The sequence below is a fragment of the Temnothorax curvispinosus genome, unplaced genomic scaffold (assembly GCF_003070985.1).
Source record: "Temnothorax curvispinosus isolate PA1 unplaced genomic scaffold, ASM307098v1 QBEX01017788.1, whole genome shotgun sequence".
NCBI classification, from domain to species: domain Eukaryota; kingdom Metazoa; phylum Arthropoda; class Insecta; order Hymenoptera; family Formicidae; genus Temnothorax; species Temnothorax curvispinosus.
In genome coordinates this window covers 295,443-309,818 of record NW_020227568.1, presented here as the reverse complement: position 1 = coordinate 309,818, position 14,376 = coordinate 295,443, and the positions used below count along the sequence as shown (strand labels likewise).

At 41.3% G+C, this 14,376-nt stretch overlaps 1 long non-coding RNA gene across 1 annotated transcript; it reads left to right on the top strand.

Moving 5' to 3' along the window:
* The first annotated feature begins 234 nt into the window (after nt 1-234).
* On the top strand, nt 235-2,156 carry LOC112467718. Its single transcript, XR_003042302.1, has 3 exons — nt 235-323; nt 590-641; nt 2,103-2,156. It is a non-coding gene; the product is annotated as an uncharacterized LOC112467718 (long non-coding RNA).
* Nucleotides 2,157-14,376: the final 12,220 nt, after the last annotated feature.

Genomic DNA, 14,376 nt, shown 5'->3' with positions numbered 1-14,376 from the left:
GGATCTCTCTTTTCTCTGTCGAACACTATTCAACTGGCCACGCGGGGCAAAGTTCTTAATCAGGCAAATCGAGTCAGTTGTCCGGCTCAGAACGCGTCGAGATAACGCGGTTATCGCGGGCGATTTTTCCACGGACAAAATTGATCGTTACCTCACGTTTTCGGGAGTGTTATATTAAATATCGCGCGATGTAGCTATACGCGTTTACGTGTGGTGTCGGTGGAGTTATGTCGGGCATCGAGGGAGCTGACAACCCGAGAGGTCAGCCTGAGAGGAGGAGGAGGCCTGGGAGAGGCATCGGGCGCCAGCGGAACAACTTTGCGGTAAATATTATTTATTTTGTGTCGGAGTATTATTTTGTTTGTTCTTAAACCTATTTGTTGATGATTTAGAAATAATAGAAGAAAAGGAGTAATTTAATATTTTATCAAAATTGATTCTTGTAAAGATTATTTTCTGAAAATATTTAATTATTTAAATAAATAATTGAATAATCAATAAAACGTTCAATACGCGTAAGAATTATGTTTTAAAACATTAGAAATTTAAAACACTGTTTTAATATGAATTTTATATTTGTTTGTTACAGAATCAACGTAGCTACGTGGCAGATATAATTCTGCTGTTGCGCATCAGAGTCGGTGAGTGATAAATTAATATGTCTGTTGAGGTAATTGATAACTGGATTTTACCAGTTGAAATAATAATATGACGTAAGATCCCATATATATTTATTGCTATAAAATAGATTTCTTTCTAGTTAATTATCTAAGTAATTAGCTAAGTAATTATCTAAGTAATTATCTAAGTAATTATTTTAGAATCAAACAATTTTACATTATTTGAAAATAATTTTAAAATAACATATTATATAAAAAATAATTTTAATAATTAGCACAATACAAAGAGATATTTTTATCAATTCTAATTGTGTGAAAAATGTATTATCCTTTCCGGATCTTGCGTCATTCATCTGAATTTTTCATCTCTGCATGCTTTTGAGATGAGATTTAGTAACGAATCGTTCGAATCGATAAACACACGTATATGGGCCTTAGATTCTATCGAATGGCGCGTCTAGCATTTTTCGTTTATTTAGTTTTAAATTATAGCCTTATGCCTTGCTCATATTAAGGAAGATTCTCGTAAGTTAGGTCCTTCAAAAATTGCTTTGAAAAGAAGATTTTCTCCGTTGAATTTTCCGATAAAATTTGAATATTGTAGAAAATTAATTCTGAACAAGCCGGATTGATATTCCACTCTTATGTCATTCAATTTACTTTGCGGGAATTTCTAACTAAATGTAAAATAATTATGTTAGTCTAAATTGTCTAAAATTATCCTCTGCATTTCTACTCAAAGACATCGTTTAAAGACACCATTTAAAGATATAATTTATAGACATCGATAAGATTACGTATATATAGTCAAGTTTGATTTTATATTAGGAACAGGTGTCTTTTAAAGTGATGGTTACTTAATCTACCTGACCGTAATCGATCAAATCCGCTCTTTATCCTATTGATATAGCCGGCCCTAAAATTATAGATGCCCATTGATTCAGCCGCTCAGATATCAGCCGCTATAATCCCGCTGAGAAGAAGCCGTCTTTCTTCGTACATCTGAAAACCGGTCGCATTCCGCTAATTGGCTAAACAGTGTAACTATCCCGACTTATAGACTGATTTACATCGCCCATAAGAAATTTGTTGCTGCCCCATCGCCGCGGCCGACTATTAATATCGCCGCCGTGCTCTCGATCTCGCGAGGTACCTATCCTCTCCGCGCTCTTCATCCACGACGACTTCGATATTTGCTCAATCGTTAAGAACATGCGCGTTTCCGATCCGTTAACGATCCGATATCGGTGCCTTTGAGGTATGCCGTGCCACCAGCGCGCCGATTACATCCGCTTATTAAGAAACCGAGTCGCATTTCGCTCGGACAGCGATCTAATAATACTTCTGCGATAATATAATTAAACTCTAACGATCTTGTCCTAATAATGTCGTTAAGGTTTTACGTATAATGAATTGCGCGTTATACGTCCTCTTTGAGCGAGCTATTCGTCGTTGCTGAATGTGATGTCTCGTCTTTTTCAGCTCCGTGAAGATACTCCAGTTGGAATCATCGAGCGAATTAATGGTGCAAATCCGGTGAGTTAAAACGAGCAAGAATATATTCATGCCATATAATTATAAATATAATTATCATGGCATTATGTTTTAGATTTTACTCTTTATAGAATTAAATATCGGTCTCAATTTGACGTTTGTATAACTTTTATAATAGAAAATGAGATACGCCGGTTGGAATCATCGGGCGAATTAATGGTGTAAACCCAGTTAAAACGAATAGGAATGTAATATTCTTGCCATGTAATTATAAATGTAATTATTATAGCATTAAGTTTTAGATTTTACTCTTTATAGAATAATTAAGGTATCATGATGCCCCGTATGGATTTTATACAGAAAATGAAAACAATATAATTATAAAATTCTAAATTGATTTATATTTCCGCGAGAAGCATGTAAAAATACTTTTACAAAAATTGTTAAATCAAATTTTCTGAAAAGATCTCGTACTTATTTTTACTGTGGCTGTAAACAACATTTATGAATGTGCGTTGATTCGTGACGACATGGACGTGTCGAAATGACAGATTCGATTTAATCGAGATAGCACTGGTCGGATTCGTTTCGCGGGGGCGTTTCGCGCGGCCCCTTTAAGGCCGCATTAATTGCCCGTGAAAACGCCCCCGCGGGTGTACTCGGGGCCCGGTTTCGCCACAGTTCATTAGGGGTTCCAGCTGCCTCGTCGGGTAACTCCGGTTGGATCTTCGCCGCCGTGAATATAAATCCTTGCGAGATCGCCGCGGCGGACAAACGCCTCTGTCGCCGCCATTTTGCGGTCCCGAGATAGGCCCACGCGGAAGTTCACCATGTTCCGCTATCTCTCCTTTTCTCCTCCTTCGAGTCCATTACCTCGGTCTCTTTTCCATCACATTATCGCCGCCCATTCGATACGTGTGGTAATCCAATTCTCGACGCTTTCTTTCATCTTCGACGATAGGTGATCATTAGGAAAGGTAGCCTATTTGCTGATTCGGAAATGCTTAGGTAAATTGAGATGTACCAGTCGAGAAACCGGTGATAAATCTTGTGTATTTAATTAACCTTTCAAAGAAGCAAGATAATTTATACACTCCAGAATATTTTGGCCTCTTAAATTATAACATAAAGTTACTTTTGATTTTATTTTAGATTTTCGAGAAGAATATGAATATCTATATTTATCTCGAGCTTTTATAAAGAGTTAATAAAAGTTTAATAACAGAAGCTTACAAGTATAAATGATGTACATATTACTCCATACTTTAGAAAAAATTCTGCCAATACAAGTGTAGGTAAGAATGCTAAGGATAAAGCGTAGATTGTAATAATGCATGGGGACACGATTCTTGACATTAATGTAAGAAGGAGGAATAAATTTTCGGTATGTGACGATATGATGAAGTCGCATTAACATAGACAGAAGATCGAGAAGGGTTTACGAAGGCGGATCCGGTTTCAGCCGTCGCAATGCGAGGAACATTTTCGAATCCTTTGATCCGAAGACGTGCCTATGTGGCCATGGCTTTTATCGCGCCTCGATCACAATAAATTAATAAACGCTTCTTTTTTTTTATCCCAGACCACAGGCGAGATCGGCCGGCAACGATATTAGAGGTTTATTAATTTATTTTCTCTTTATTAGGCGGCCGTGGTCGCGCCCGTCGGTAATCAGGGATCTGTAATTAGTCGAACATGCTGTCTGTCCATAGCGATTTATGCCATGCCCTTAGGGGTGATGCCCCCCATCTTCCTCCTCTTTCTCCTTCTCCTCCTCCTCCTCCTCCTCATCCTCGGTTCATTCCACCGACGCTTCTTCGATTCTCTCACTGGACAATAGCCCCGGCACTGCCATTCCTCTCGTCATCCACGGATCTTCCTTCGAGGAAGGACGAATTCCTTGCCTACCTATCGGCACGAGGCATCCTTCAAACCCGTAATTGTCGACGGAGACCGCGAGGCATAAACACCGCACTCGCAACTGATCAATCACTTTGTTACAGCAGCTTTGCAACGCGTTGCGTGGAATATTCTTAACTAATATCTAAATGCACATTCGGGCTTCGAACATTAATTGAGGGTTTCGTACAAAAATGATGCAAGCGCGGTATTATATTCTGCGAGTTAAGTAGAGACCTATTCAGTTAAAAATCCTGCTACGCTATAAAGCTACTAAAAAGATACTAACAAGTATGATATTTAATATTAATTCTTTGTAATAAATATGATTATTAGCGAAAAAAATTATAATGGCAACGTAACGTACAATCGTTAAAATTAATATTATTTTGATTACAGAGTAGAAATAAAAATAACCAATTACTAAATAAATTAGAAAAATATTACGAGCTCTTTGGATTAATTTATGTCTACTGCATTTATATTTGAAGACACGTATCCCTCAAAACTCCATCCTCAAATCTTGGGCAAACTACTCAGCTTATATAAACATCCCACTGATCCCAATGATAAAGCGTACATCGGCGATCAAATTTTCACGTCGCTAACATTCACGGGTCCGTTAACGCGCGCTACCAAGAATAAAATGAAGATCTCGATATGTCAATATTCCTAAACTGACACGCGTGATAAGAAAATTATAGGTACCTTGTGTACATATTGACCCCCAAAGTGCATCAGAGATTTAACGAGCGACGCGTTCCGGCAAACACCAGATAAGAATCTTCCCGCGGCAGCACGTTCTTTCGTTGACTAAGTGGTTCGCAGGATGTGAAGGATCTGGGCTCTGTTCGCCGCCTGGCTTTGGATTTAAGACCAACGCCTGGCTGTCTGTCAGGGACCACACCTTCGGACCGGCCGGCCCTCCGGTTCCTTATAAAGCATCTCGCCGAAGTTTCATTATTTCCGTCAAGATTGAAGTACGATGAACGTAAAGATAAGAGAGGCGCGATGAACGTAAAGATGGCGTGATTCAGCCTGATACGCGAAAAATTATTTTTGAAAAGCTGATTAATTTCTACCTTGTGAGACAGGATTTTTCTGTAATTTGCTTCGCTGCTCTGGATCTTCCCTCGAATTCCTCGGATTTGTTTTGAATTCTTGCTAAACAGTGACAGAATTTTTTATTTTAAGATTTAAATGCGTTTTGAAGAATATTTTAATAATTTATGAGCCACTCCTCTTCAATCCAAATACCTCGCGAATGCGGTTTAAAAACATCCGAATCTGCTTTGCGCGCGCGGCAATGATATTTTAGGGACAAAGTACCTGACGTGTACAGCGGGACGACATAAAAATGAAATTCCGTGCTCTCCGCCGCGAAATTCTTTTCCTTCCGGCGGTAACGGTCGCGTACCCGCACATTTTTCTTCGTGAAACCTTAATTCGGACTTGTCCGCGGACAACTGCACCTCCGCCGTTTTGCGTCCCGCCGCCACGGGACGGGCTTATCGTCGGAATGACTTATCGCCCGAGACCAGCCAGCGCGCATTTGGCGAGTGTGAGTACGGCGGGCCCGACCGTAACAACCTAAATTAAGTTCGTGCCTTCGTCTCTCACCCGTATTTCATTTCCGTCGGCCGGCAGCGGCGGCGTTCGTGCCCGAGGACGCTCGTTTTCTCGGTTTAAGGTTACCGCACCACCGCGCGGTGGCAGACGAGCCTTACACGGAGGAGCCGCGCGCGCGGACCCGTCGAGATCTGTAATCGTCGGCCGACGCCGAAGCCGCGATCGCGAACGCGAAATCACCGTCTTCCGCCGCGTCGTATTCCGCGTATCGCGGGTTGCGCTCGGATGGAATCGATTGCGGCAAAATATCGCGATCATAACGCAAGAATGATATAGCTGTAGCAAGTGTAGCTCGTGCAAATTAATAGCGGTTTCTTTGACTAATCAGAGATCTGGTTTCGAATCAGGAATTCTCAATCGCATCCAGAAGACACAAAATTATCTCACAACCGTTGTGAAATTGATTGGTTGTGTATCTCTGTATCTGCAAATATATCCTATGATTGGTACTGCGATATATTAAAAATCTCGGGAATGAGATTTAATTTACGATACACATACTTTTTCGCATTTTTATTTATAGTAATTATCAATTTAAGCTTATCCTTCCTGTTGATTCAAATTCGCCGCATTAACAGTCCGGTCTGCGTAAAAGTCAGGTATATCGTCGTTGAGATAAAATCGTCTTCTTTGTGGCGCGAGATGACTTTTTATCGCGGCAGGTCCTCGTTCCGCGAATTGAATTGGATGCGCTTGATTGAACGATTCTCTTGCGATACGCGTCGCACGGCTTTCCGCCGATCGAGCGCGTGTTTCTTGGCCGTATTTACGATTGCCGTGACTCGTAAAATGAGGATCCAGCTGCGATAAGACACGCCGTACGGCTGTCCCCGTCCTGCGCGGCCCGATAAGGACGCGGCAGACGTTTAGCGGCTAAGTGGATGTAGATTGAATCGTCAAGCGGACAATTTCGGTTCGGATCGGAGATCGAGGCTGATAAATGATTCATGCGTCCCGAAGGATGGGCAACAGGACAGCGTGGCGAATGCTTTTGTATCGATTTGTCTTACTGATGCACTACTCGTGTGAGTCTCTATTCAATACAATATCCAATCGTATCACATCATGTGATTTATATCCAATTGCAATACTAGTACAATGTGCGCGTGTACCTTATTGTTAAAGCAAGAAGAAAATTCTGATTTTTATTTTATTGTCATTTTTGATAACCGTATGTATGTAAGAGTTACCGAGAGTTAGCAATCTATTATTGATGTGGGCAGGAATTTAAAGAATTCTGTAGGGATTTGATTATGCACAAATTCATGTATCAATGAAGTCATATTTGTGTAATATATGGATGAAGCAATCCGGATGGATTTACGGATCTATAAATTTATAGTAACGCGGACTGATGGATCTCGCGACTTATGGACGTATAAATTTATGAATTTATTGAGTCATCAATCCATGGATTTATAAATTCACGGGACCTATAAACCTAAGGATTGATGGATCTATAAATTCATAAATACGTGAATTTATGAATCAATGCATCCAATCCATTTTTTATCAGTGATATTTAATAATCTGTCGGTATAAAATCTACAAAGTCACAACACCAGGATGTAAAGTCATTCTCGACGGTTCTCGACAGTGTTTCTTCCGAAAGAAAGTTACTGAGAATCACTCAGCAACCGGAGCGGGATGCGCGCTGCATATAAGATAATGCTTATCAACCGCGTTATCTTCACACTTTCGCGGTCCAGTCCGTGGGCAAAGGGAGCGTCAAAGCGTATCTCCCGAAATCTTCGCTAAACCACGCGGTTAGGTCGCGTCGCGTTTGCGTCACATCCTCCGTGAGACGGCTGGGTGTAAAGTCTCAAGGACCGCACACACGCGATGCGCCTGTTCGAGGAAGACGTCGAGAGGGCATATACGTGTGTGTCCCTCGGAGTCTTTTCATGTCCTCTTCCTCGTCTCGCGCCGCGGGAGGAGCATTATTATCCCCTCGATAACGGTGAACACGCGGGAAGGGCCTCGTGAACACTCGGGGAACCGCGTGGTGGAGAAACAGTCTCGCGGACTTAATTTAGATTATTACGACGTACGAGGTTTTTCGAATCGGCGCGTCGCAACGCGCTATAAGTCATTTCCGGCGATAAGCTCGCGTAAAGCACCCGCGGCCTATCAAGCGAAGTCTCCCTTTTTCTTCCGCATTAATCCTGGTTAAGAAAGTTTTAAGACGCGCATAAATTTTTTCAAGGGCTCGTTAAGCCGCGTACGCCCGGCCTCTCGCTGTAAATAACTTTTAACCACGAGGCTTTAATCCGCGTGTTCAACTGCTCCTCCGTATTTAAAACGCCGCACGGCGATCTTCGCGAGGTCGCACTCGAGAAATCGCGCTGCCATCATCTAATCTTCAAATAATCTTTACAAACGCGCTATATTAGGGGCCCTAAGAGGACTAAATCTTGATCTATGTGCTCCGGTAGGTTTATTGTATCTCAGCCAGATAGCGTGTACAGAATATTTGGACATATTTCGTCTCAAAGTATCGCATCCTCGGCTTTAGTACGCGAACACGGTTACCTTACGCTATTTCACTATCGCGAAACCTATAACGCGAGAAAGACGATCGTTTCGGCTGACGTCTATCGTGCGTTTGGGTAAATTCCGACAATCGCGGGGCTCGCGTGACCACTACCGCAAGTAGTCTCGCGGTTACCTATCGTGAAGTCTCTGTTGGCGGCTATAATATCGTGTCGCTCCCGCGACGTCTCTATCACGTTTGATAATTCGCGAATGCCTGGGCGATCGTAAGCGGCTCGTTAAATCCGCGTCGCCACGTAATCCGAGTGTCGTTATAACGCTCGTAATGTTCCTACCGATCGCTTCGCGTCACCGATAAGCTCTTATCCGCGCGTCTATGTCTCTGTCGAGATTGACGAAGTAAACGCTATTGATTTAGCAACTTGAAGAAATTCTACATACTATTCAATTTAAATTTAAGTAACTCTTACGCGAAATAATTAAACATTTTTGAATAGCAATTTTAGATTATACTTGCTTAAGCTTATTCTACTTCGTACGATCGTATGCGCAGTGTTTTACTTCAAAAGCATTACCCCTTGTGCGCGCGCGTGGATTTGGGTTATTTCTTCTTTAAAAATTGAACGGTATGTTTTTACCGCACGACAAACCGTTTGCAATACTTTCCATTCGTCAGTTCGACGAATAGAATCCGATCCTCCTCAGAAGTAACATCGTTACGCGTTCTTGCGGGATCGCGTTCGGTTACCAGGGGCGATTCCTATCCTCGCACCCGAGACGTGTGGCTCGCGGTGGACGACGACGACGACGACGACGTAGAGAAAGAAAGGAAGAAGAAGAAAGAAGCGGTTATACGCAGCGAGCGACGTGAGCGTATAAGCATAGCCGGCATGAAATACGATGAGAGAGTGCCTCGGGTGCGAGACTTATGCTAAGTACACGCACACACGCGTCTCGTCGTGTGCGCATTTTATGTTCGCGTCCGCGTCCGTCCGACCCTCCGTCTTCGTTTCTCCGTCTCTTCGAGAACGCTACGCGCGCTCGCGGCTTCCGAGTCCCGGCTTCTATACCTGGCCGCTCGCGCGTGTTCTTTATATGGGCCCGCGTCGGGCCCGTCGCGGAGCGCGGTAGTGCCCGGCGGCATCCGCGACGACACGTCGCCGATGTCGTCGCGTCGGTTAGGAATGTTCCGAGGTTCGCCGCTCGCTACGCATCGCTGAGCCCTTGCGCGATTTATCGTGCATGCGCGCCGATTAACAACGAATCGCACTGTCATATTGTTATATGGACTGTGCGTTTACAAGCGGAGAAAATGACGATATCATTTTCGCTCGTTTTCATTGGCCTCGATGGTGAGAAAGAGCCTCGCCGTGAGGGAATTTCAACTTGTAATCTTCTTATATTTGAATTACCAGTTTCAACATTCTTTTTATCGTGTGAATAAGATCTACGATGTTCTTACAAAAATGAAAGAGAGAGAACTTTTATATTCGCGTGACATCATCGAGACGGCATTCCATACGTTCCGCGTATGATTAAGCGAAGAAAAAAGCGATCTTAAAAGACAGACTGTAGTACTCTGCTTACGATAATTAACAAAGAGTTGTAATATTTTGCGCAAATCCTCTTATTTTTCTGAGAATGTACGATCAATTGGGTCAACATAGTCCATCTCGGAGAGAAGTGGCGGCGGCGCGCGGCGCGGCGGCCTGGTATCGGTCGACAATGACATTATTCAAACGGGCCTGACAAACGTATAAAGAGTTAACGACGCTGGCATTACGGCATACGTGCACGCGAGCATTTGTAAGATCTCGTGGAACGACGGCGGAGGAGGGACCCAAGGGCCCCGCGAGACCCGGAGGCGACGGTCGCTATAACTCATCTTCATCGTGCCGTCAACAAGTCCCGGTTTCCCGGACGACCTGCGAGTTCTACGGAATCTTCGGCGACTTTGCGCCCGTAACTCATCGTTTAAGTAAATTTGAATTAAAAACATCTTAGGAGAGAGAAAGATAAAAGAGTGCGTCCTTAAGGAATTTTTGAAATAGATTCGATCAAACTTATGTGCCGCAAAAAACTCTTCTATCGTTACCTCGACTAGGGTAGTTTCATAAAGAGATTATTTTATAAATGAACCGCAGTGTCGACGGCAAGAAAAATATGACACGTTATGTAAATGATGGGCCACAACTGCTAGTGCGTGACAAGATGGAAAGTCATTACAGGATCAGTTTAATCGATTAATTTTGCGAGCGTCATGCAGCCAAGACGATCGTTCTCGCTGTGTGCTCGGCGAGGATATAGTTATGCACGCGAGGGGGAGAGTTGTCGACTGCGAGGTAGACGCGGGGTCCAACGGTACACGATCCGTTCGTCTTTTTATTCTTTTCGGGTACAAGTTCGCTGCGACGAGGTCGAGGTCTGAAACAAAGTGGCGCATTAGCGTCCCTTATGCGTGTATTGTTAACGAGCCACGCAAACCACGATTCATTCGTTATCGTTGGGACATCACTCGGCGCGGTAGCTCCCGTCTCGTCTCTTCCACCGCCATGTTTCATTCCGTTCGACCGGCGATTTGTCTAGTTGCGTATGCAAACATCGCACGCTGGGTGAAGGCGATTTGTTTAATGACGCTCTAGTCAACGATGTCGTATCATCGTGTGTGAATACGCCATCCTCTCCGTAATGGTTAATTGCGTCGAAACAACATCGATCATTTCTGAACACATCGTCGTGTTACGTCAAAATATTTTTAAAATAGTTAAGGCAAATGGTAAGAGTTTTATTGTAGAGCAAATAATTAGGTTTCCCAGGTCTTTTTCCAGGTCTTTTCCTGACGAAATATCAAAAATAACTTTTAAATATATTAAATATTATTGATATGCAGGATATCGATTAAGTGATAGATAATAATCGTGAATAGTAAAAGTGTACTAAGATTATAGTTGACTTTCTTCGCCTTCTTCTTCTTCTGTCTTGACATTAGTAGAAGCACAATATTGCGATGTGACTCAACAGGTTGTTGCTACCCTTGTCTAACTCTTGACAGCAGTAGGCGCCAGTTTTGTACCTATAAATCAACCGTATTTTCACCGTATTAGTTACAAAAATGTAACTTTATCTTCCTCTCTCTTCTATAGAAATTCTTAAAAATATATTGATTATAATTATATATAATACATAGAGAAAGTTTATAGTATCTTTCATAAGAATAAAGTTACATACGGTTTTACAGTAACATTAAATACTGTAATTAGATTATAAAAATATAGCTTTATTTTTTTAATAGAAATTATTAAAAATATATTTATTATATTTATGAGATACATAGAAAGTTTATAGTATTTTTATTCAGGAATAAAGCGGTCTTCCTGCGGTAACACGAGATACTAGATACGTGGAATGTCGTTACGCGCCTCGTTTCGTTCTTGTGCACGCAGTGCTTCGCGTATCTTATGCGTATTGAGGAACTGACAATCGTAAGGTACGAGAATCATTGGCAGTATAATGCCCGATACTTTTCTCCGCTCGGGGATACGACCTGAGAATGCGTCGAGGCCGATGCAAGGACACGCGATTCCCGGCGGTATGTCGAGCGAGAGCGTGGGCATCGGCACGACCGATTCGTCTCGGCTCATCGTCTGGGTCGCGCGCGTGCTGGGGATTCAATGCCTCGTGGAAGTGTCCTTCTCGTTGCGAAAACGATCGCGTGCCAGCAACGGATTCGGAGCGTTCAGTCGGACGGAGAGAGAGATCTCGTTTAGTCGCGGCCACGAGTCTCTCGCCACGGCGCATTCATTACCGTCAGCCCGGTGTATTATGCGCGTCGTGGGTGACAATACAACCGCGGCGAAATGTACGGCCGGAATTCTCGTTGCTAAACGCGTCGTATCGCGGCGAGGTAACGTGCTAATTCCGCATGCAACGATGTCCTGGCTAATATTGCGCCCTCGTAAAAGACATGGAAATATCAATCCTTCGCGATCTTCGGTTATGAAATTTGATATGATAATGTGTAGTTTATACTGTCTGAAACATTCGAGATAGAAGATCGAAAAATTAAAATCTGTAATAGAATATATTTCTTGCAAAGAGAAAAAAATTTTATATTAGCGTTAACGTAAAAAAATTGACATTATAATATGCAGATCAATATATGTTATAATCATCTAATTTGAGATTTATTAAATTTAAAAATTTCAACAGCTTTTGAATTATTAATTGTTAAAGTCTAATAATCCATGCTCCAATAAGCCATAATTCCATATAATCATGCAAGCTCCTCGTAACTGTATTTATTACATATATCTGTCTGTTATTGATTTTTACTTTTATACATACTACGTGCTATTGCAATTTATATATACTACGTTGATATCGGCAAGTTGATTACTTGATTAATTTTAAACGTTATTCGCAAAGTAAATCCTACTTTTAATACATAATAATTGATTGATTGATTAATGACTTCATTTAAGAATTTTTAAATCAATGTTATAAATCCCTATATTTAAATAAATGTATCTTTTATCGAAAAGTGGAAATTGGAAAGTTATTATTATTATATCGAAAGAAAAATAGAAAAATAGAAAGATATCAATATATCAAACAGCGAAAATACAGTGCGCGAAAATACAGCGCGAGAGAAAGAGAAAGAATGTATTTGCCGGCTCTTGTTTACCTGCCGAAGCTAGCCGAGGGCTGACGTCACACGAATAACAAAATGCCTTTGTGTGCGTAAGGAGGGGGAAAGCGCCGCGCGCCGTGAGCCGCGTCGCCTGCGCCCTTCAATCAGACATCGTTGATTGGAAGAAGCACAACGAGAGAGAGATTCGGTCGCGCGGATCCGCAAATTATAGTTTTACTCTTCAAAAATACATATAGCTTTAATAATCTTTTTAAATTGGAGTAATTAACTAATCATTCAAATTTTTATTAAGAAAGAATTTAAATAATATGCACGAAAAAATTTTTTATTGTACTAATACATTTTTGGCGTATTAGAATTATAACTCAAGTATCATATAGCTTAGGTTTCTCATAATTAGTCGTTATCGATCACAGAGAATTTTATCGAATCAACAGAAAGATGTGATATGTCGATCGTTTATTAACAATACGCGTATTTCACAGAATTTACACCTTTATGAAATGTATTACGCGTGCAGTACTGAATTTCGATCGTATATTTTTTGGACAGCTCGTCGCGTCATAATTAGTTAACTCGACTTCAATAATTGTGTCATATCGCACGGCGTTGGAATTTTTTGGTCGTTAACGGTATGTGATTCGGAACGGGTCGACTCCGAGTCAAGCTGCGCGCGGTTTAATTAGCAAGTACAGTCGTAACTAACTCCGTGTTTTAATATTTGTCAACCGCGTGGAATCAATTCGTTAAAGCCCTCGCTTCCGTTCGTGATTCATCCGTTACGTTAATTTCTTTGCGAGACTTTGCAAGTATCGAGCGGATCGTAGATCTGTACGCGGTTATAATTTTTTGTGTTTATTTTTCTGCCGCAGAGCCGCAGTAATAAAGTGTGCAGCTCGTGCGATTAACGTCGGGGATGCTGTGTAAAATGGCGCGGGATCATCATATTTTAATGATTGGTGTGCGCGCGATAATTAACCATGTTTCCACGAGTGCGGGGTTGTGTCGTGTGAGTGCAACAAGGAAATCTGAGAGGAGGAGGAGGCCTGGGAGGCATCAGGCAACGACGGAGCAACCGTGGGGTAAGCATTTTATTATTTATTTATTATTCGTTACTTGCAGAGAAATAATCGTTTCTGGATTATATAATTATTTCATTATAAATAAATATCTTTACTTGAAAAATATCTCTATTTTCTTGGATAGAAAATTTAAAAAATACACGTGACATTCATTATATATAAATATGTTAATTATTTTGATTATTTATTATATTAATCATATTAATTATTTTGAACGATGTTGTAATTTTATTATCTTTGTCTTTTACAGTTGTTCCGCTGGTGTGCATCGTATTGGTGAGTGCTAGATTATCTTTTTGATTTAATTTAAGGTAATGGATCTACGTGAAAATCATATCATATATAAAACGTGCATAAAATTTCACATTAAAAGTATAAAATATTACAAATAGACATATCTCATAGATCTATTACCTTAAAATGGATGAGCTATTCATTATAATATTTAATCCAATATGTGCGTGCGTAAATTATTTATCGATTTATTGTGCATACGAGCATGCACTTA